Raw genomic sequence first — 24,536 nt, forward strand, 5'->3', positions numbered from 1 at the left:
ATCGACCATTACAGCACTACCACACATTTTTCCACTCTCACCTGATCACCATAACAGGCCTCCCCTTTTTTTACAAAAAATTTGAAATAGCATTAGCCTTTTCATCTACTTTAGGTTGTAATGCAAGTTCCTGTAGAGAGACCTGTGCCAATTCAATACGCTTTGCTACCTTGATCACCTCTTCGAGAGAAGCATCCCCCAAAGTGAGCAGTTTCTGCTGAATGTGTTTGTCAGTACAGTGACCAATAAACTGATCTCTAACCAACTGATCTTGAAAAATCCCAAACTGACATTGCAAACACAATTTCCTTAAGGAACTAATATAGTCATACACATTTTCATTGTGTAGTTGTGCCCTTTTAAAGAACTTGTGACGCAACACAACTATGCTAGGTTGTCTGTCAAACCTTAACGTAAGTTTCTTTACAGCTTCCTGATATTCATTCAACCATTCTTCCTCTCCAAGCACCAGCTCCGGAAGATGCTTAAATCTCTCTCTGCCTTCTAAGCCAAGATAGTGAAGCAATAAACCTTTTTTTCTTTCAGGCCTGACTCGTGATGCCCCAATGGCCCCTAAATAAGTTTCAAATGCATCTAACCACTGTTTCCAAAAAACAAGAGTATTGCCTGGTCATTACAGAAAAGGTGGTGGTGCATTTACAGACTGCATGGTAAAGACTCCTGTAGTTACTGAAAACGTTTAACTGCACCAGTGAATACAGTTAAGGTGACCAAACCAACTTCTGTTATAATGTTAATTGAACCCACTGTGCGCGTCAGCGAAAAAAAGTAAATACAATAAAACCGTAGTGACATGCAAATACTTCAATTTCTGTTTGAATGTCAAATAAATCAGCTGTGCATATCAGTGACACAATAAAGTCCGTCCGTATATACACTAGAAAATTATGGGAAGAATGTAGTGACACACAACTACACCAAGCTGTGCGTATTGGTGTGGTTGTCAATGTATACTCCTTTACGTTGGAACAAATCTGCATATGCTGTTGCTTAAAAACGTAACGTAACAATGTCAGATTCCATCCATACATTGGGTAGCCATGGGAAATGTCCAAAGCCGCGTGTGAGGAGTACACGAGCTAGACAGCCGGTCACTTGGGCTGCATGTTGACTGATGCGTGCACTGCTCCAGAGTACTCACAGTATAAGCGCACACTGCTCCGGAGTACTCGCTGTATTTCTACACCTCCATGTACCAAACAAATTCTTGTTCTTTAGTCCCACAACTAGTCGCAGATATTCCACCGCTCGCGGTACTTGCTCAACCCCCATCCAGAGCTCTGTTCACTCTGCCTCCAGATCTGCAGAAACAGGGATGGTTGAGCAGGCTCCCAAGGTGGCTCAGGTCCCTCGTTGCCAAAATTATGTTGTGAGTTCTCCAGAAAACCTCCACAACTTGTTTCTTGTTATGTGTTTATTGCCAGAGAAATTCGAGCCACCTTTCAGTTGATCCGCACCTTCCAACCGCCACCCAATCTTTACGAGTGCTCTACACGAGCCACTCGTTCTTTCCCAACATTCTCAATTCTAATACATCTAAATTCTATTACCATTCACCACTGACTCTTTAACTTACCCTGTGGAGCTCTTTCAGACTCTCTCACTCTCTCAATTTCAGACTCTCTCACTCTCTTACTACTCAACTTCTGCAAGAAGCTGAAGACCTGGCTCTTTAACTAACCCCTTGGATCTCTTTTAGATGGCTCACAACTACTCCAACTCAACCTTCTCATCAGCTCAAGTGCCTGGATATCCTCACAGGTGACAAACGGTTCACAAGTGCACTCAGCAAATGGACTTTACATAAAATAGCATTAAAAAAAGTGTACAACCTGCGTCTGCATCTAGGTGAAAGCTGTCTAAAGCAGGGTGCAGTAGCAGATAGGAAACATGCGGGTGGAGCTTCATTCCGATCAAGCCTCAGGATGTCAGCTAACTTTATAATACCTCAGCGTACATAAGCATTATGAAGATGCTGGCACCTCTGGAGATTAACCGTAATCAGCATGCATGTGCACATGTGCGCTCACACGCACAAGCACACGCGCACACACACACACACACAGCATGGGTGAGGAGCATATCATGATAAGTTAGAACTTCCGATTTTTCCAACAATTATGGTGGCATAGCCTTTTATAAAACATTATACAATTGTACAACAAGAAGGGCATGTGGGGGGCTTAAGAAGCAGTGGAAAGGGAGAAGGGTGTGGATTATTTGGGGTATTAAGTGGGAGAAAACACAGTGTTTTGTTAAATAACCAACATATTTGAAGACCTTCAAAACAGAATGGGAAAGAGCGAGGGAGAGAAGAGGAGAGAGAGGGAGCAGTTTTGATCTCACTGTACCTGACTGAGACTACCTGTACCCACTATTTAATAGGGAATACATTTATTTTGGTGTGTATTACCCAAAACACCCTCTTGAAGCTATGCCCCTTCTAGGGGGTGGAGGGAGTGAATCACTCTTAAGAGTGGGGAAGAAATGGGTGGTATGTGAACCTGTGCAACCCAAATATTTCTTGTTATCAGATTTGTCATAGGGGGTATGTTGGGAAGTCTCAGCAAGGCCACCATAGGTTCTACTTTTGTGTGCTAGATTCCCCGGCAGAACTGGCAGCCCACCAGTCCCAGGAAAGGTGAGAGTGCTGAAGCAATAAAGGGTGGTGCTGAACCTTCTCATAAATAGCACATACATAGGGCAAGTTTTAAAAAATATAAAACATTTTATTTTATTGCATATTAAAAGAGAAAAAAGGAAGAAAAAACAGTACATCTAAAAACACTTAGCTACACTTTTATGGTATAGGTGCAATCTGTATACTGCATCCACAGTCAGGGACATAGCTTCAAGGGGGTATGGAGTGTTACATTCCCCAAATAAATGTATTTTCTGATAAATAGTTGGGTACAGGTGCTTCCAGTCGGTTATGGTGAGGTGTCTTTCTGATTTGACAGGAATTTTTACACATTCATTAACAAAAACATACTCACACACACATCCTCTGTTATGAAGGTCTTCAAAAATGTTGGTTATTTTACAAAATATTGTGTTTTCTCTTACATAGTACCCCTACCAATCCGTATCCCGCTCCCCTTACTCTGCCACTTAGGCTCCTCTCATGCATCCTGCTTGTTGTATAATGTATTTCAACATTATATGCCAGACTGGGTTGGGAAATCTGAAGCTCACTCCCACTCCGCCAATCTTACTGACCAAGCGACGCCCCTGTCCACAGTACATAAAGTATATCTGATAAATACCATGCACTATATAGGAACTGATACAAGTTATGTTATGTGTATTTTAAACCACACTATCACCCGCAAGGGTGTCTCGGTGCTGAGCAGGTGTATGTGTCTACTCATGCCCATATTTGGTTGGTTAATTGAAAAGCCAGGAATTCAGCTTCTTGCAGGATACATGAAGAGAGGAACAGGCTCAAATGTGGAGTATGAGGGCATTCCATGCTTAAGGACTGTCCTCCTGATCTGGTTCTGTGTATATGTGGGATGTGTGTGAGTAGGAGTCCTACAGAGTGGAGGTTTCTGGGTGGTTGGTGGAAGGAGATGCGACTGTTCAGATAGGTTGCACCCAAGTCGTGTAGTGCCTTGTGTGTGTGAGGAGTTTGAAATGAGCGAATTTGTGTATCAGTAGCCAGTGGAGCTCCCTGAGGTGTGGTGTGATGTGAATATGGTGCAGGAGGGTACAGATGAGTCTGGCTGCCATGTTCGAGAAGGTCTGTAATCTTCTAGTGAGTTGCTTGGTGATCCCAGCATTGAGTGTGCTCCAGTAGTCCAACTGCTGGTGACTAGGGCATAAGTGATAGTTTTTCTAGTGTTGCTTTGGAGCCATTTTAAGATCTTCCTCAGCATTTTAGGGTTGTGGAAGCAGGATGCAGTGATGGCGTTGAATTGTGCGTTCATGTCCAGTTTGCTGTTGATGATTAAACTGAGGTTTCTGGAATGGGTGTTGGGTATGCATGTGTGTGTGAATTCGGCCTGCCACCAGTTGGAGTCCCATGGTGAGGTGTTCTTGCCGAAGATCACTATGTCTGTCTTGTTGGTTTGAAGCTTGAGACAGTTGGCTTTCATTCAGTTAGCGACTTTAGTCATACAGGTGGTGAACTTTTTTCTTCTGTTGAGGGTGTTGCCCAAGAGGGAGAGGATGGATTGCATGTGGTCGGTGTAGGAGAATGTAGATGTCATGTGTATGGATGACGTTGGCCGGAGGAATCACCTATGCATTGAAGAGGGTGGGGCTGAGCGGTGAACCTTGAGGCACGCCGCAGATGACTTTGCGGACTTCTGAGGAGTATGGTGCCAGTCTGCAGCTTGTGTTCTATCCATTAAGAAGGAGCAGATCCAGCGGAGAACCAGTCTTTGGATGCCAATCTCATGAAGACGCTTGATGACGATGGGATGTAAGACCATGTCAAATGCACCACAGTGATCCAAGAGTTTGAGACCTGCCACGTCTCCTCTATCAAGGATCATGTGGATGTTGTCTGTGGCAGTGATGAATGCTGTTTCTGTACTGTGGTTGGGCCTGAATCCAGACTGAGTGGTGATGAGGAGCTGATGGTTGCTGAGGTAATAGATGATTACTTTTACTAAAACCTTTGCCAGATATGGTAGGAAGTACATGAGTAGAAAAGTTTACAAGTACCCAGGATTGTGGCTGAGTTGATGGAGGTGTTGAGGATGGATGTTAGTGCTTCACTGATTGGCAGGAGTCCTTTGCTGAAGACTTGTGGGAAAGGGTCAGACGGGACCCCTGAGTCAATGGTCTTCATGGTAGCAATGGTTTTGACAGTGGTGATGGTGGTTCTTGAGGTCAGGGTTTGTTTTTTGGCCATGATAAAAAGTTGAGTTGCAACAGGCTGAGGTTCGAATTGGCTGCATGTGGAGATGCTTTTGTTGCACAGCAATTCTGAGAACTTATTGCAAAGGTCTTAGTTCATAAGCAATTTATAGTTGCTATGAATTAGTACTAGTGGGCCTGACCACGACTGTTGGTTAAATCTGTTTTTGTGCATCTATCTGTGATTTAGCTACACGTTTTCCTCTTTGAGGTATACAGTAGGCTTCAGTGATGTAATTGATTATGACTTCATCAGGCAAAAGGTCTTGTGCATGATATATGGCCATTCAGGGTAAAAGGTCACATGGTGTCACTTCCTGTGATGTTATTTGGATCAGTGAGGTTACTTCCACTACCTCTTGCTTTTTGATTAATTGAGGGAACACTTGAGCTGGAGAGATTGGATTTGTACAATGAAGAAGAATTACACTTCATGTTCAAGGATGTCATAAATCGTGCTGGTTTATGAGAAATTAGAAAAATTAGCTGAAAAATATGAGGTGGATGTAGAGAATCAAAGCCCTTGAGACGGAGTTACAGATTAAAATTTAGTATCAAAGACATTGTAAACATGAGATTACCTGGCATGAGAATGCACATTAAAAAGGTAATTCTGAACATTTGAACATGGGGAGCATTAGATAAACGGGAAGGCAGATAGGCAAAGAAAAGAGATCAGAAGAAAGCAAAGCAGAATTTGCCTCTGGTCGGGGCTAATCAAGCTGATAAGAGTGTAAAAATGCTGCCAAGGCAATGATAGAGATTCCAGGTGAAGGTTATATACATGTCCCTTGGAGCAGAAGTGATATATTGTCATTTATAAATGACTACCCGGGATTGAGGGAGAAACCCGTAGAGTGGTACAAACAAACAAAGATGTTTGTGAAACTTTCAACATGCCTGTGGGAAGATTTGAATTCATTATTTGACATTGTGGTTCCAGTTAATTTGCAGTTGAATGCAAGTGGAGTGTGGATTGGCCAACTGGTGAACCACCGAAAGGTCCAGTAACAGATGCACCATCTGAAGAGGTGATGAACGGGTATTACAAAGTGATTGAGTTTCTGAAGAACAAAGTTTCCCCAAAGGATGTTGATTGGCAAAAGACTGAAAGGACAGCACAGGAAATGAAGGAGTCAATCCATGCTTATTATGAGAGATTATTGCAAGCATTCAAACAGCATAGTGGGTCTGAAGTTATTGAGCCAGAAGATATGGGTCATTTTGAGTTCAGATTTGTGCAAAGATCGAAACCTGAACTTAGCAGCATGATTCAGAATCATTTGATTTGCTGGCAGATTAAACCAATTGATTAAGTGCTGGAGTATACTAGGTACTGTAGTGATAAAACTGAATTGGAGCAGAATAAGTTGAAGGAGAAAGTGACGGTTAAGCAAATGAAATCTGCCCAGACAACAACACAGAGTCTGCAAGTGATGTTGAACACTAGTGGGATGCACGGTATGCATCAGCAGTTTAACAACGTGCCTCAGTTTAGAGGTAGAGGACATGGTGTTCAGATAAATCGTAGTGGTAATGTGGTTGATGATCAGTCAATGAAGAACTTGAGCCGATGTCATGCTTTCTGTAGTTTAGAGTCTAGACACCCTGAATTCAAAATGTGACTATTCCTACTCGAGTACAACAGATGCAGGCCCCCAACAGAGTCCCTCAGCAAATGCAGGTTCCTCAAGCCCCAATGCAACAGCAGCAAGTGATGGTTCCTCAGCAAAACATGAATCAGAGAGTCAACGCAAATGTGAATCAGTTAATCACACAATACCCGTTAACTGATTTTGGTGATGATTTTGGTGATGATGAAGTCCTCGAAACATATAACAGTGACAGTTCTGAAGAAGAAGAATGTGTACTGGATGTATTATTAGAGATGGGTCAGCACAGTCTCTATGTAAATGCTAATAAATGCCAATGATGTTTCTTTCCTGGTTGACACTGGAGCAATGTGTTCCACTGTCCAAACATGCCCTTGTCAGGAAGGAGAGTTAAAGTGGTAGAAGTAGCAAATCAGCAGTTTAGTAAACTGACTACATAACGTATTCCAGTTAAAATAGGGTCATTTAAGGACTTACACCAGTTTATGGTTCGTGATTCAAGCCCTGTGAGCTTGTTAGGACATGATCTATTGGGAACATTAAATTGTTCTATTAGTTGCAGCCACAGTGGAATAGCCAGTAAGACAAAATGGTGATGATGAAACATCTTGCAAAATTGATGAAATATATCCTCTCATTTCGTTGTTCCCAATGATGACAATTTAAGATTTGCCCGAAGAGTTACTAGAGACAATAGTGGTGAAAGTTTGGAATTTTCCTGTGAAAGATATTCGACTCATTAGAGGTGTTGAGCCAGTTAAAATCACAGTAAAGCTAAATGCAGTGTTTCCAAGGATAGCACCCTATAATATGGCTCCAGAAGTAATTGCAGAAATTGCACCCGCAATTGAGAATTTTGTTGAGCAAGGTCTCCTGAAGGAGATAATGGGAAGTCTGTGCAATTCTTCTATTTTAGGATTGCGGAAGCCCAAAGGAAAATACTGCATAGAATGCATGGATTTCAGAAGGGTTAGAGAGATTGTTGTTGCCTGTTGTGCAGGGGTACCAAATCCAGGAGTGATTTTGTTCCAGATTCCTTCTGAAGTGGAATGGTTCTCTGTCATTGACTTGTGTCCGGCACTCTTTTCCATTCCGCTCCATAAGGGCACCCAGTTCTTGTTCCCATTTAAATTCAGAAGCCGTGTATAGTACTAGAGTGGTACTCCACAGGGGTATTCTGAGTCACCATCTATTTTTAATCAGATATTGAAAAAGAATTTAGAGTCCATAAACATGTCATTTCATTCAGTTGTAGTTCAGTCCATTGGTGATTTGATGGTCGCATCATACACACGTGAAGCCTGTAGAAGAGATACCGTTGCCCTGTTGACCTGGTAAGAATGGTCATAAAATGTCCCCCGCAAAATTACGGTATTGTCAGAGAGATGTGAAGTACTTAGGTCATCACACAGAGAGAGGTGCAAGAAAGGTGTCCCAAGAGAGAATCTCAGCAATGATGCAAATTAATCCCCCTGTTACACAGAGAGAAGGCAGAATGTTTCTGGGAATGGTCCGCTACTGCCACCAGTGGATCCCAATTTTTTTATTGTTGTCCAAGCTATTTTTGAAATTGAAACACAAAGAAGTTTCTGATCCTGTATCATTTGATGACATATCCATGAAAGCCTTCTCCGAGCTCAGAGAAGCCTTTGCCAAGCCCCAGCTCTGGGAATGCCTGATTACAATAAATGTTTTTCTTTGTTTTGCTGTGCATGTGACATGTAGGAGTCAACAGACCTGTGGCTTATTTTTCTGCCATACTGCATCCTGTAGCTGCTGCTTTGCCCGGCTTTTTAAAAGGTGCCAGCATAGCCCAGTGTGAAGGCATTATTATGGGTCACCCCTAAACATTTTTGTGGCTCATTCTGTAGAGGTCCTTTTGATCCAAACATAGACCCAACACCTAACTAATGCATATTTGACCCATTTTGAGCAGCTAGTTCTCGGCCTGACTAATGTTAACATCAAGTGATGCGGTTTTGAATCCTGCACCGCTTATGCCCAGTAATGTTGAAAATGTCTTTGACCGCCAGGGTTGTAATGACCCCCTTAGTGCTGGAGTATTGCAAAAAACTAGCTGATATGGGTCGCTCTTTGTCTCACCAGGTTGAAGAGGCAACTGTTCAGCCTGCAGAAGAGCAGTGTGACGACTTGTGTCCTGGAAATCGGGTTCTGTTGAAGAAACATGTAAGAAAGTCATGGTTAGAGCAACACTGGAAAGGGCCATTCAGGTTATTTTGCTGACTATAACAGCTGTGAAGTGTGCTGGTCTTCTTAATTGGGTTCATGCAAGCCATACATGCAAAATTCCAGGTCTTCTTGAACATACAGTGCCTGTTCCACTAGGGTCAGAATCAGTGGGAGAAGGGGTCCAGGTTAGCCAAACTGTGAGGACTGGACAAGTGACTGTCACAGAGCCTGCACAAGCCGGTGAAAGCTGAGTGTGTCAAAAGCAATTGAAGGTGCAAGACGGTCAAGTCAGAGTCAGTTGACTCCTGCTAGCTCAGTGAACATTGAAAATCCAGCTGTGCCTGAAATAAGAACTGTGAGAGGAGACCAGTGGCCCGCAAAAAGTCCAGACCCAATAGCAGACGTGCTTCCAACTATAGCTGAAGTAGCTGAAGAATCTGATCAAAGTGAAAGTGAAAATAATGCAGCAAGAAGATCAAAAAGAAAAAGAGTGCTAAGTCGCCGGTATTCAGCACCTCAATGGACATATTTTGCTGCTAATGAATGGGAGAAGGAATTCATTGCCTTCTGTCTTGACAATTCGGAAATAGCTGAATATTTTGGAACTTGAAATTTCTCTTGAACTGAACTTTGAAATTTCGTTGGCGCTCAACAAGCAGAGACATTACATGCTGAAAGTGCTAATAATAAGTGATTGCCAGATGGTGTATTACTAGATACATTGGAACTTTTTGGTACGGATTTTGAACATTTGCAAGGAGAGAAAAACTTGTTGAACTTTTGAAAGGTCAAAAACTGTTGTAAATAAGTGCAAAAAGACTTAAAAGTATTTTTGATTTTGTTTTTGCTCTGCTTACGTGAAGAAAAAAAAATATGAAAGTCACTTTACATTTTTGATTTTGCTATTTGAATTTTGAATTTGGTATTTTGGTCTGACTCTAGACGAGTCATGAATCCGGATCAAGTTAAACAGAGCAAGTGTAACTATGTGTTCATAGGTTTAGCAATAGTGTGTGATTGTGAGAATGTTATTGATTGTTGGTTTGAGTGGTTCTGTGAAAGACAAAGTTGAGAGCACAGTTACACCAGTGTATGAGAAGTTGCATACAAAATGAGATCCCATGTATGATGATGAGAGATTGCTTCATCTTGACGACTCAAATGGAGATTTGTTTTCAAAAGTATACTAGAGGTTACAGTATGAATACATTGAAACTATGGAGGTGTGATTGTTATGTGTGTACACAGATCCCTTCATCAGTGCAGGAAGGAATCACCTATCTCAGTCTGCCTTTAACTTATGGAATTAGTTGAAGTCTAACCCGATTGTATAATCAAGAGTTTATACAATATTTCTACTCCAATATAGACCTTGTGTTTTCCTTTGTGCCTATTAACCAGTATTTTGGAAATATTGCTAAAGCTAACAATGTAGACATTGTGGGAGGTTTCTTTGAATCAACCCTAACTTTTCAAACAGTTTATGCTCATAAGAATAATTTAACCTGCATTCTCATACAAATAGGGAAAGATTGAATTTAATCAATCAATCAATCAGGAATTTATAAAGTGCACTACTCACCTGTGAGGTGGGGGAGGGGAAGGAGGTGCTGCTACTGCTCGAACAGCCAGGTCTTGAGAAGTCTCCTGAAGGTAAGGAGGTCTTTGGTCTGACGCAGGTGGGTGGAAAGAGTGTTCCACGTCTTGGCGGTGAGGTGCAAGAATGATATGCCGCCGTTTGTAGTTCTGCGGATGCGTGGGACAGTTGCGAGGGCGAGGTCGGCAGAGCGGAGATGCTGGGTCGGGGTGTAGGAGAGCCATCTGGTCCGGTGTTGTGCAGTGCTTTCTGATCGTGGGTGAGGAGTTTGAACGTGATTCTCTTGTTGACTGGGAGCCAGTGCAGGTCTCTCAGATGGCCTGTGATGTGGCAGTAGCGGGGGAAGTCCAGGGTAAGGTGTGCGGAGGAGTTCTGGATGCGTTGCAGCCTCTTCTGAAGTTTGGCCGTGGTTCCTGCATAGAGGGCTTTGCCGTAGTCCAGTTTGCTGCTTACGAGGGCTTAGGTGACTGTTCTGGTTTCAGTGGGGATCCATTTGTAGATCTTTCGGAGCATGTGGAGGGTGTTGAAGCAGGAGGAGGAGATGGTGTTGACTTGCTGGGTCATGGATAATGAGGAGTACAAGATGAATCCTAGGTTATGTGCGTGGTCGGTGGGAGTCGGAGCGGCTCCGAGAGTGGCAGGCCACCAGGAGTCAACCCATGCAGAGGGGGTGGAGCTGAAGATGAGGACTTCCGTCTTGTAGGAATTGAGTTTGAGGCAGCAGTTCTTCATCCATTCGGCAATGGCCTTCATTCCTTCGTGGAGGTTGGTCTTGGCAGAGTCCTTGGTCAGGGAGAGGATCAGCTGGGTGTCGTCGGCGTATGAGATGATGTTGAGGTTGTGGGATTTAGCGATGTTAGCGAGTGGGCCATGTAGACATTGAAAAGGGTTGGGCTGAAGGACGAACCCGGGGGTACTCCGCAGATGATTTTGGTGGCCTCCGAGCAGAATGGGGGAGGCGGACTCTCTGGGTTCTGCCTGTGAGAAAGGAGGTGACCTAGTCCAGGACTCTGTTGTGGATTCCAGCATTGCTGAGGCGTGAGCGTAAGGTGTGGTGGCAGACGATGTCGAACGAGGCTGAGAGGTCCAGGAGGATGAGGGCAATGGTTTTGCCATTATCCAGTATGGTTCTGATGTCATCGGTGGCGGCGCTGAGGGCAGTTTCTGTACTGTGGTTGCTGCGGAATCCGTATTGGGAAGGGTCCAGGGTGCTGTACTCCTTGAGGAAGCGGGTTAGTTGTCTGTTGACAGCCTTCTCGATGAATTTTGCTGGGAGGGGGAGCAGGGTGAAAGGCCGGAATTTCTTGAGGTCCTTTGGGTCCTCCTTTGGATTTTTAAGGAGGGCGTAGATCTCGGCATGTTTCCAGCTCTCCAGGAAGGTGGCGGACTTGAAGGAGCTGTTGATGATCATCTGTAGTTGGGGTGCGATGACGGAGCTTGCTTTGTTGAGGATGTGGTGAGGGCAGGGGTCAGATGGAGAGACGGAGTGGATGGTGTTCATGATTTCGATGGTGTCGTTGTCGTTGATGGGGGCCCAGGAGAGCAGGAGGTTGGTCGGAGGTGAGTCTGTGGTGTTGGTTGTTGCGGGGGGGGTCCGGGTGCTGAAGCTGTCGTGGATGTCTGCAATCTTGCAGTGGAAGTAGGAGGCTACGGAGTAGCAGAGGTCTTGAGATGGCAGGATGTTGTTGGCATTGGAGCTGGGGTTGGAGAGTTCCTTCACAATGTTGAAGAGCTCCTTGTGGCTGTGTGTGTTGTTGATTCGGTCTTAGAAAGCGGTTCAGTTGGTGGTGTCTGCAGATGGCGTTTTTAAAGGCTGATCTTGGCACCACTTTCTTTTGAGTCTTCGGCAGGTTTGCTTAGATTCGTGGAGGTTGGCGGTAAACCAGAAGGCCTTTCTGTTGGTGAGTCTGCTGGAGGGATTCTTGATCGGGGCGAGAGTATTGGCACAGGTGTCGATCCATTGCCTGAAGTTGCGGGCAGCTGCGTCAGTGTCGGTGGTGTAGGTGGGCGGGTTCCGGGAGAGGGTTGCGATAACTTGGTCTTCGGTGACCTTGTTCCAACTGTGGTGGGGGATCCATTGAGGGGGGTGGTGTGTTGTGGGTTTCTTGAAAGGGAAGTGGATGCAGCGGTGATCTGTCCAGCGGAGTTCGGTTGTGTGGCTGAAGGAGTCGTGATTGCTGGTGGAGAAAATAGGGTTGAGTGTGTGTCCTGCGGAGTAGGTCGGTGTTGTGACAAGCTGTTTGAGGCTGAGGATGGGGAGATTGTTGAGCAGGGTGGCGGTGTTATTGTTGGTGTTCTCGTGGTGGAAGTTTAAGTCCCCGAGCAGTATGTAGTCAGTGGATGTGAGAGCGTGTGTGCTGATGACGTCGTTGATGGAGTTGCTGAAGTGCTGTCGGGGCTGGGGGACCTGTAGATGAGGGTCCCTTGGAGGGTGGTGTTTGGGTCAGTGTGGATCTGAAAGTGCAGGTGTTCAGCTGTGCTGAGGGTGTCTTCAGTGATGGTTGTGATCCTGAGGGTGTTCTTGTGGATGATGGCGATACCTCCTCCTGGTTTGTTGGAGCAGTCTCTACGGGTGATCTTGTAGGCGTCTGGGATGGCTATGGTGATGTCAGGCGCTGAGGAGGGGTTCATCCAAGTCTCGATCAGGAAGGCGACGTCTGGGGAGGCTGAGTCGAGTAGATTCCATAGCTCTACTGCATGTTTGTAGACGGAGTGGGTGTTGAGGAGGATACATTTGAGATGGTTGCGCCCTGCCTTGCTGGGTGGGTCTTTGGCGTGGAGGCTGGGGAAGGTGCAGTTCTGACAGGAGAAGGGTTGCGGGTGGTCTGCGTGGAGGCTTGAAGGCAGGCGGGAGAGTGGCCGGTGTTGAGGGTGCAGAGGGTGGTGCCGTCGTAGTAAAGACGTGCGTGGCAGCGGTGGGGGGGGGGGCGAGGGCCAGGGGTTCTGGCACTGGGCATGATCCACACACAGACAGGCTTGCCTTTGGTGCAACAGCAGCGCACCAGCGGCACGGCCGCACATCGGCCGCCATTAAGTTGGGAGGTGGGGGGGGAGGAGACGACAGCTGGGCGAAAAATGGTGCTAAAAAGGGGGCATTCTGCGGGGGCAGCAGCGGCGGGAGTGCAGCGTGAGAGAGAGAGGAGGGGGCAGGGCCACAGGGACTGCAGTGGGGGGGGAATGAGAGAGGGGGCAGAGCAAAAGTGAGAGAGAGAGATCAGAGTGAGGGGAGAGAAAAACGAAGAAGAGTGTAATGCGAAGCAAAAGGAGCACAAAAGGGACAGACACAGAAGTGAAAGCAGAACATAGAGCAAAGCAGAAAAAAAGGAGGAGAGAGGCAGAGGGCAGCCCAGTAGAAAAGAAGAGCTCTCCCACTAGACAACAGGGATGGGGCACAGGCAGAAGCCTGTGGGTGGAGGAGGGCCTTGAACTCCTGACAGGGGTCAGGAGATTGGATAGGATAGGAGAAAAGCAAAAGAAAACCTAAATAGAAAAAGGAGTAGTTTTACAGGATTGGCAGAAAGACGTTACCCACCCTACAGGTGGTGATACACAAGGACACTTGGCTCTAGATTGGCAACATGTAGGGAAGCCATGTGTATATAGGCATATATGTTAAATGGACGGGTCCCTGCCGTACCAGGTGTTTATTTTATTTGTGGGAAAAATGCCTATTACAAGCTACTAGGAGTAGTTGTTCTGAAAATGTACCATGTGGTTTATTTTGGCAATCCAGTCTGGAAAGAGGGATCGAAATCCAGGACAAGAAGAAGAGGAGCTAGTGCAGCAGAGATTACAAGTAATAAATTTGGTGCCTTTATTCCGTCAGTTGGTGTGATCTTGAATGATATCAAGATTAGAAAGCTGTCAACAATTGTGGACAAAATGCCGACTGATTATGCTGGGGCAATGTTGCTCCTGAATACAGAAATGGTTCCTATGAGATCAATTATTTTGCAAAATCGTTTTGTGTTAGACATCTTATTGGCGAAGGAAGGTGGAATCTGCAAAGTTTTACAGGTGCAACATTATTGTACATTCATTCCAGACAATAGTAAGGAGATAAAGAGATTTATATCAATCATGACAAATCTGAAAAATGACCTGAAAGATCTTAAGAAAACAAGTATCTGGGAGACATAGGTAAAGGATTTCCTGATGTTGGATCATGGTTTGGAGATTTGGGAAAGGGAAATGTGAGAATGATCCTGAGAACTTTGTTGATTGTGATATTGTGTGCTAAAGTTGCACTTGGATTTTACACGTTATACAGATTTTGGAAAGTGCAAAGAGCTAAGGGTAAACAGAGGAGGGAGGAGATTGAAATGGAGAAAATGAGGACCAGTTATTACAAGAACCTGCAGAGATTTTAGAGTTTCAGTAGATAAAGGCCCTCACATTATCAGACCACAAGGCTTTGAGTTGGCTCATTGAAATGAGAGTGTCCTTTTTGAGGCAGTATAGTTTGCCATGAGAGGAGGGAATGTAGGAGCACAAATTTTAGTAATGCTTTTAGTACACCAGAAGTCAGCATCAGATAATATTTATATTCATGTTTAAAAAAGCCTAATCTAGAGAGAGCTGCACTGACATGTATTTTAAAAGTGTTTACGTTTATATTTTATGACAAACATTGTGCCTTCCATGGCAGACATTGGGGGTCATTCCGGAAACCGCCATGCGGCCGCCAATGCGGCCGCATTCACGCGGCCCCCATTCCGACATTCCCGCTGGGCCGGTGGGCGCAAACCAAGTTTGCGCCCGCCGGCCCAGCGGGAATGAGGCCGCAACACAGGAGCCGGCTCCTAATGGAGCCGGCGGTGTTGCGGCCGTGCGACGGGTGCAGTTGCACCTGTCGCGCTTTTCACTGTCTGCTATGCAGACAGTGAAAAGCTGGCCGGGGCCCTGTTAGGGGGCCCCTGCACTGCCCATACCGCCGCGGTCAGAATAGGGAATAAAGCACCGCCAGCCTGTTGGCGGTGCTTTAGTCATTTTTGCCCTGGCTGTCTCGGACTGCCAGGGTCAGAATGACCCCCATTGTGCCTACCAGAACTGACAAACTGCTAACATGATTTAAATATATTTTAATCATTAGAATGAATTATTATTATTAGGAGAGATTAATATGTTTTATAATGATTTATGATCAATTAGTATAAAGTTACGTGTGCATAAAATTAAATGCACATCGTTGTCATACTTAATGTGATGTTTTAACAAAGATTGCCATTATTAATGAAATGCTTTTGCATATTTTGATGATATATTATTAATGCTGAATTCATACATTTGCATAGTCTATGTGTTTTATTAATGACAATATTAATGCATTTTATTTCTTGTGTTGGCATAACTAGGGCCGAAGTCTTCATATTTGCAGTAGATAAGAGTAGTTCAACATATGAGCCATGTATTGTGCATCCTTGTTGCCTGTCAGTGTTTGGATGCATCAGGGAGTAATTGGGAGTGGCAAGATTGAGAGTTCTGGAGCTGAGGCCGAAGACAGTGAGAGATTGTCACAGTGCCCACCACTGTGTCACTAGGTGCATAAGCTAAGGGGCATATTTACAAGACACCCGAGGTACAATAACGCCGCCGGAGTGTCACTTTTGTGATGCTTTGGTGGCGCAGTGTGCCTGCACATATTTACAGCATGTGTGGTTTTTCATGGCCTTGTAAATATGGCCCCATTTCACACCTAACTGAGTTATAGGAGCGGTCCATGGGTGTTGCTCTATTTGTTCCCATCAACACACATGGAGTCTGATGCATTCCCAGATTTACAAGGTTTCATAAACCTTGGAATGCGTCAAAATCCTATGCCATCCCAGGGATGGCATAAAAGTAGCACAACGAGGAGAAATACCTTTAGTTTTCCTTTTTTTTTGCTCTTATGTGTGCTGCATCATGAAGCACACCTCGAAGGAAGAAAACACCATTAATGACTGTTTATGTGCAGGAAGGTGTCGCTTCCTGCATAGTGACAATCATCTCTGCAACACAGGCAACCTTTCACCATGGTGCAAGTGTGCCTGCATTGGCGCTAGGCTACCAAATGGTGCACCAGCACAGAGGAAAGTACAGGGATGCGTCATATTGCTGTAAATACGATGCATCCCTGCACTTTCCTAATGGTTCAGTAGGCTGGCTTGAGATGCCATGCTGTGCCATTTTCTAGTAAACATGGGCCTAATTGTGTATCAGATTATTGGCCTCATTGCTGAGTACAGCAGTCACATAGTACCTATTGTAATTTGCTTTTATGGGACAATATGTGAAGTAGATACATAGCTTTTGAAATATTGGCAGTGCTGAAGAAAATGAAAATGAAATGTTTGCAGGTGGGTAGGGACATGTGTGATCTTTTTGAGACAGGGGTGCTGGTGAAGTAGAGTGTAAAGAAAGTACATGCAGAAAAAGAGAGCGAAAGGCAGCAATGAAGAAAGTGGAGATGAAGTGTGAGACAATCATTTGGAGGGCCTCCAGAAAGAGAGAAGTGAGGGGCACTGCACGAGTGAGTAAAGCAGAGGGAAAGACTACAGATGAAAGTGATCTGAAGTGGAAAAAGGAGAGACTGAGAAAACCTACAATGCCTCTTCCCTTTTCATGCCTTTGTAATGTTTACTTCACTCTCTTTTGTCCAGTGAATTTACAATGGGCCAATTAATTTCTTCCCATTGTAAAAGTGGATTACTTGACAGCACATTTGTTATTTCAAAGTAAAATAATTTTAGAAGAGGCTACACTAACTGATCCGCTTGAGAGAAACTAGTTCACTTGGTGGTGAAGAGACCATATTCTGCTTCTAACGTTTCTTTTTGGGAGTCAACTCATACAATTTAACAATTCAATCTTTGTTGAAGGACTTTCAAACACTTACAGAGCTGATTTATCATGGTTTGGATTTCACAGCAATAATGTCCATGGAGGAGCAACAAGTCTAGATTGTATTGGATATTTCCCTTGAATCAATGTTTGCTAAAAGGCAGATCTAAATGCTGTCCTAGAAAGAATACTGACCCCAGCAAAATGTATGGATGCACATCCCTTTTACTTATTCAACATTTGTTTTTGGTTCCCATCGGGACATGTTGGTGAAAAAATCTGTTGAAGACAAGAAACGGATGTCTCTGACAAAGCCTACCTTGAGGGATAAATTCTATGATTCATAAATAGTTTCTGAACCACCATTTATCCTCGGATACGAATCAGTCCTTTTGAGGCATAGAACATGGAAGGGCAGTCTTTCCATCTGACAAGTCCCAGTTGCAGCCTGCAGGAGTCGCTCATTAAATTTCGACCTCTCCAAATAAAAATAAAACTATTCTGCAGATCTTCATAATTTTCAAGTCAAAGGAAGGTTATTCAGTTTTTAGAAGAAGTGGAAATCTTCCCTATTAGACCAAAAGATCATTGATATTGTTCAGCAGGGATATCAGATATCTTACAGGAGCTTCCAGGAGAATGTTTTCATCCTATTTCTCTTCATGTGTGTCCTCAAAATCAACAAACCTTGATTGATGGGATTCTAAATCTTTTGGACAAGACAGAGATAGTTCTAATCCAAGAGGAAGAGGGTTCTATTCAATATTGAACCTGATGGTATCAGGACATTACAGACCAGTTCTGGATTTAAAACCAGTGACCTCAGTTGACATTTACAATTATGTCACTACAAGCAATCCAGATATTCTTTGGAGATTGGAGACTTTCTTGAATCTTTGGACATCCTCTGTGCATGCCTGCACATTCCAATTCACCAGTAGAAATACCTATGCTTTTGTGTTTAGAACAATCATTAACAGTTTCCTTTGGTTGAAGTTTATCCATAACAGCCTTCACCACCTGCCTGGTACCTTTGGTAGGTGTTTTTCATTCAAGAGGATTCAAGAATTTCCTTATCTGAAAGCCTAGTTCATTTGTTCTGGTTAGGTTGTTGGGCAACTTGTAAAGGACATTTGTACTCTTTCCAGAGAACAAAAAACAGATATTGGCTGCACCAGAAAAAGTCACACTAAATGCCAACTCATGATTTGTAATTCATCTGGGCACCTTTAAGAGTAGATTATGTTACGGTATTTCTTCCTGGATTAAGGAAAATTAACTTGATCACCTGTCACGCCTGACCAGCAAAGATCTGACAGCTTGAGACTAGTTGATAACTCAGTGATACATGGCTTTGACATTAGCTGTTCTCCCATGTGCCAGATTAGGGTGGCCATTATGACCCTGGCGGTCTTCTGACTGCCAGGGTAAATGTGGTGGTCCTACCGCCAACAGGCTGGCGGTGCAGAACACCACATTATGAGTGTGGCGGGTTGGTGTCTGCCAAACTGCCACATCTCCACTCATATCGCCATCACAGTCGGAACCTCCTGGCCAGAGATGAGCATCTCCGATCCGGCGGTCAACAGAAGACTGCCGGCGGTATTAGGAACTGGATTTCTGCCATGATTTCTGTGGCATTAGCACCACCACGAAAACCATGGTGGAAAGGCTACCAGTGATAGGGGATTTCTTCCCTGTTACCAGTAGACAACTCCCCTACCCCCACAGCAAGCACTATACCCCCTCCCCCTTCACCCAGAGTGCACCCATTTGCCCACCCCCCTTTAGACACAGCACCCCATCCCCTACCCCCTTCAGTCTCAGCGCGCCCATCACCCTACCCCTGGCCCCCCTCCCCGCATACATGCACATGCACACAGACACCCACATGCACCACCCATACACCCCTTCACCTACACACACAGACACGCATTCACACACATGAATACACACACACATTCACAATAACATTCATACACGCATACACTCACACGCATCCATACACACATTCACAACAACATTCAAACACACATTAAATTAAGGTACGCATACTCACACCCATCCAAACATGCATACTAACACACAAACATGCATTCACCACAACACGCACACTCACATACACATACGCATACACACTTACATGCAGACACGCATTCACTTCAACATTCAGACACGCATACAACCAAGCATACACACATTCATGCACACACGCAGGCACTACACACTCACACAAGCACACATAACACCCCCCACCCTTCTATCCCCATCCCCTGTCGGACGATCACCTTACCTGGTCCGGGGAGAAGGTCGTCTGGCAGAGAACAGGATGGGGCGCTCCCACCATCAGCAGCACCCCGCCAGCAGGACACCGCCAGGCTGTATTATGGCCCATAATACAGCGGGTGGTGTCCTACTGGCGGGCGGTGCTGGTGGTGGAACCACCAGAGCACCTCCGCCTGCCAGCACGACTACTGCTGGATTTCTGCCCTAAATGTGGTGGAATTCCAGCAGTACCCATAATGTGGTGGCCAAAAGACCACCAGCACTGGTGGTCTTCAGGTGCCCATGGCTTTGGCGGTCTTTGAAAAAGACCACCAAAGTCATAATGAGGGCCTATATCTTTACCCTTTAGTGAATCCTTGCCTGATGTTTTGGGATCCCAAAACCCAACAGTTTGAGCAGATGGGACCTGTAACTCCAAAAATGAGCCAGTCCCTCCAATGGTGGGTGACTCAGGGCAGTAGTTATCCTCTGGATATCAGCCCACTCAAGACACTAATGACAGATATGATTGGAAGAGTAGGGTACTACCATGGATGAAGATTCAGCTCAAGAAAAATGGTCTTGGGAACAAAGGAAATTATCTTCCAATTGGAAAAAAGCTAACATCAGTTTAGCTGGCCCTATTACATTTTGCTTCATACATGAGAGAGTCACATTGTACAGATCAGAACAGACTACTGGGAAGTCATCTCATACATTAACCATCTATGGGATCACATAAATTACTGTTAAATCTGGCTCAAAATAATTGGCTGTGGGCATAAGGCTATTTCCAATCTATGTGGGCAATATTTCTTCCAGTGAGGGAGAATGGATCTGTGGACCAGCTGAACATGATTCGCCTGTCTTCATTTCCTCTTTCTCTGCCCCATTGTGGTTCTATCAGATAACACTGAAATTTTAAGTTTTGGAAATAGATCTATTTGCCTCTGGGAAGCATGTCTTCTCTCTCGATATTGCTTGTGGACTCCATGTCCAGAAACATTAAGAGTGGATGCTCTATCCTTTCCATTCCCCAAATGTCTGCTATATACATTCTCCTCTAATCCATTCTATTAATTCTGAGGATAATACAAGAAAACAGCAGAACCAGGTGGAGGTTCTGCTAGTGGTCCAGTGCTGGAATAGTGTCCCATGGTGCACTCTCCTACTGCAGTTGCCAGTACAAGTGTTCTGCATTTGTCAGCTGATCCCTTACAAGATGACAGGCAGTTATCTGCCCTATGCATCCCTAAACTGCATACAGCTGGGGATATGGCACTTGAGAGGATGAATCTGCAGGTTATGGAATGTTCTCCTGAGGTGTCATCACTTATACAAAAGTCTTCTCTAAAATCCTATTCATGTCATTGGCAGAGATTTGAAAAATAATGTGCTTTTAGGAATGTGGATTACATTTCTGGTAGTCCATAAGGTGTTCCTAAGGTCTTGAAAGATGGCTTTTTTTATTAAGGTTAGCAATCTCCACCCTGCAGTCGCAGTGGCTAGCCATCATAGCATTTAACAGTCTACTGTTGGAATCTATTTCTCATTTAATTACTAGACTATTAAGGAGTTTCTGTTTGAAAAGGCTTGTGATCCACTGTCTAGTTCCATCCAGGGATTTGCCTATGATGTTTTAGGTTTTATAGGCTACACTGGTTGAGCCTTTAGCAATAGAGGACCTTAAAGTTATTTTGTATAATGTTTTGTTTCTGGTGGAAATTTCCTCATATAGTAGGATTGGTAAATTGGGGTACTTTTAAATTCAGAGCCCTTCTTAAACTTTTTTCTTGGCAAAGTTACCTTGCATCATGGTCTGAAGTTTATTCTAAAAGCGCAGTCTTCTTTTCACAGTTTCATTTATTTGGTGTCATCCATGTTTTTTGTCTACTCCATCCTCTCCCAAGGAAGAAAGGGATTAGGAAATCTAGCTTTCCAGGACTGAATCATTTAAAAAGATTGTCTTTTTGCTCATTACTTTTGACATTTCATGTCAAGGTCTATGACCTTCATTCAGTGACTCTCAGTTGGTGGCTTAAGCAAGACATCATAACTGCTTATAATAAAAAAGGGACTGAAAGTCTTCCAGGCTGTTAGCACTCGACTTCAGATGTTGCTACAACCACACCCAATAGGGGTGCTTTTTGGTATATCTAATCACCTCGCACTGCCAAAATCTTCAAAGCAATATTTTTTCATTACAACATTGGGGGTGAAATCTCTAGTCTTGCAGCAATGGAAAAACCAGCAGCCTCCATCATTTGAAAATGAAAGTGATATCATCTAAAGAATATCTCTTCGCTCAAAGGATTGGAGCTATCCGGAAGTTTCATGGCATACGGGATAAGAATTCATTTACTATAGTTTGAATGTAATCAAGCCTAAAACCTTCACATCGTATTATGTTATTTTGGAAGTGTTGTAATATTTATTTTGAAAAGTGACCATGACATGTCCTCTATACCTGCTTATATAAATAGATTTTTTTTTTTTTTTAAGGGACTCCTAGGGCAGTTTCAGGAAAGGTTGCCTAGGGGAGTTTCTGCATCTTGGGCACAAGTGAGTAGCCAGAAAATTAATACACCCATCTCCACGTTTAGCCAAGCCTTTAATGACACTGAGCAAGTGAAGGCTATCCCTTCCTAAAAGGATTCCTTTTGTACTTTCATTATTTCACCCATATACGTATTTATCTGCTCACCCATTCATCCTTTCCTTATCTACACATACTTTTACTGACTGGTCCATTGGTCCTTTCACCAATCCATCTTTTCACTCATCTACTAAAACATCCTTTCACCATTCAATTGATCCTTTGACCCATTCATTATTAAACAATATGCTCACCCATTGATCCTTTCATCAATGCTATTCTCCGCTCATCCGTCCATTCCCCTTTCAATTCATCCCTTCACTATTTCAACCATCCTCTTATAAATCTATCCATCTGTTCACCCAACCATCCTATCATTCTCCATTCCAACTTTCTTGCACTCCAGCTACCCTTCTCTCATCCATCCACCCATCCATCCTTTCACCATCTATTATTTTACACTTCCATTAATGCATCTTTTCACCCGTTTATCAATTCACACATCCACCTATCCATCTTTTAATTATCCTTTCACCTATTTATTCATCAATCCTTTCACCATTCCATGTATCAGCCCTTCACCCTTCAATTCATTCAACCTCTTTCTTTGCTTTTACGGATCCTTCTTTTATTCCTTCCTTCCACTATTCATCCTTCCTTTTGCCCCCTCTTCTTTCTCTTAATTCTTCCTTGAAACGTTTCAGATTTCACTGTCCTTTCCACCCTCCCTTTCACCCTTTCTTCACCAATCATTCCTTCATCTCCTTTTTATTTCCCCTTTTTCCTCATTTTTCTATCTTTTTCTTGTTTTTAATTTTTTCTTTCTTACCTTTACCCCTCGCAATTTCTCAGCTATCATTTTTTTCCTTTTGTCAACCTTTCTCTGTCTCTATACTTGGAAGCCCTTTACCCGAGTCCTTACTTCTTCCACAGTAGCCCCTTACAGTGTTATTCATGATCTGTTGTGTAAACAGACACAGACAGCAAAGGCCCTTAAAGGATTAATGAGGTTTTCAGGGTGACCCAATGAAGCAGCTGGTCAGGCACAGAGACAACCATGTTTTAGCTGCTTAAGACTAAAGGCTAACAATTCCACTGCTTGGGCTGCATTGATAGGAGCTTTGATGTCTGACATCTGTAAAGCTGCAACAATGGCCCATGCTTCATATGTTTATGAAACATGAACAAGACATCAATTCAGCAGAAAGTGTTTCATATTCTTTTGGTTGTTGTGTTCTGGACTCAGTATTAAAACAGAAATGGATTGAACACATCTTGAACCGGCATGCTATTTATATCATGTATTTCTGAGAATCAATGAGTTGAAGGAGAATAATCCAGAATAATCCAGTTTTTGGATCAGCTCGGTATGTGTGGACTGGGATGAGGAAGATGGACAAGGACGTAAACTCCTCGTCACTTACAGTTAGTCTTCATGACTGAGTCACGGCCTTCCTTGTGACAGTCTAGGTTTCCCATCCCACCCATCACTTTCAAGGTAGATTGATATTTCTTTCAAATGTTTTTTTAGGAACCTGGAAACCATAGGAAAAGGGAATGTGTAATTTCATGTTTTGTTAAATCATGGAAGGCGTGGTTATATGGAGGGAAACCATTTTTGAGGGATGAGATTTTTTTCAGTCTGACTTGGACAACTTCAGTGCACAGGAGCAGATGATGTAAGGACTATGAAGAGGAATACCACCATTCTGATTAATGAATATTACTGGTAAGTAACTGGGCTATGAATACTAAAGCAGTAGGAAACTACATGCAGTTTTAGTACTCATTGTCTCCAATGAGTAACTTTGGGTGAAGAACTGCTGGGTGCTCACAAAGAACATGACCAGTGAAATGAAGCTGATTAATTCCTAACCCTAATACAATATGAATTAAATTCCTTGCACACCACCTTATGAGCAATTATGTGAAGGTTTAGCTACAGAAAGTGTTGGACATATTTCTGATTGGACTCAATGATGAGGCATGTCACTGGGAATCCCAATGGGTGTAAGTCCTCTAACGCACCTTAAGGGATTCCCACGAGAGAGGTGAAGAGGAGGGATAGACAAATTATATGAGGTGTTCCCCCTCGTTGTTTCTGATAGGCTCTGGGAAGGCGAGAGGTCTTCAACATGACTTCTTATTCCCCCCCTTTGTTTGTTTTATGGCATCTTTCTAATTTGCCAGCAGCCTTGCCAAGTTTCCATGTTCTATATATGATTAGCTGCTCGAAGTTTTTGCTTTGTATTCTGGGACTTGTATTTGTGTTATCCAATTATAAAATCAAGACAACAAATCAAAGAAGATACCTGGACTGTAGCAGCTCATCACACAGGGATCTAGGAATCTGGACAGCTGTATGTCTGCGTCATCTGTCATTGTCACTTGATTTAGTCTTTCTATACCACAGAATTAGTCACACAAATAAATATTACACTGGATATCATAAATTAATGCCTGTAGTACTTCCAAATGTTGATGTTCTTTTTGTCTGCTGATGCCTTGAATCCTCGACCTCTCACTGCAACATTGTCCGCTGACACTGTTCCTCTTCCTGGCTTTA

At 43.8% G+C, this 24,536-nt stretch overlaps 1 protein-coding gene across 1 annotated transcript in view; it reads right to left on the reverse strand.

The window, feature by feature from the left end:
* P2RX1 (purinergic receptor P2X 1) overlaps positions 1 to 24,536 on the reverse strand; it is a 450,021-nt gene that overhangs the window by 96,203 nt on the left and 329,282 nt on the right. The window lies entirely within an intron of this gene.

The sequence above is a fragment of the Pleurodeles waltl genome, chromosome 3_2, assembly GCF_031143425.1.
Source record: "Pleurodeles waltl isolate 20211129_DDA chromosome 3_2, aPleWal1.hap1.20221129, whole genome shotgun sequence".
Taxonomy (NCBI): domain Eukaryota; kingdom Metazoa; phylum Chordata; class Amphibia; order Caudata; family Salamandridae; genus Pleurodeles; species Pleurodeles waltl.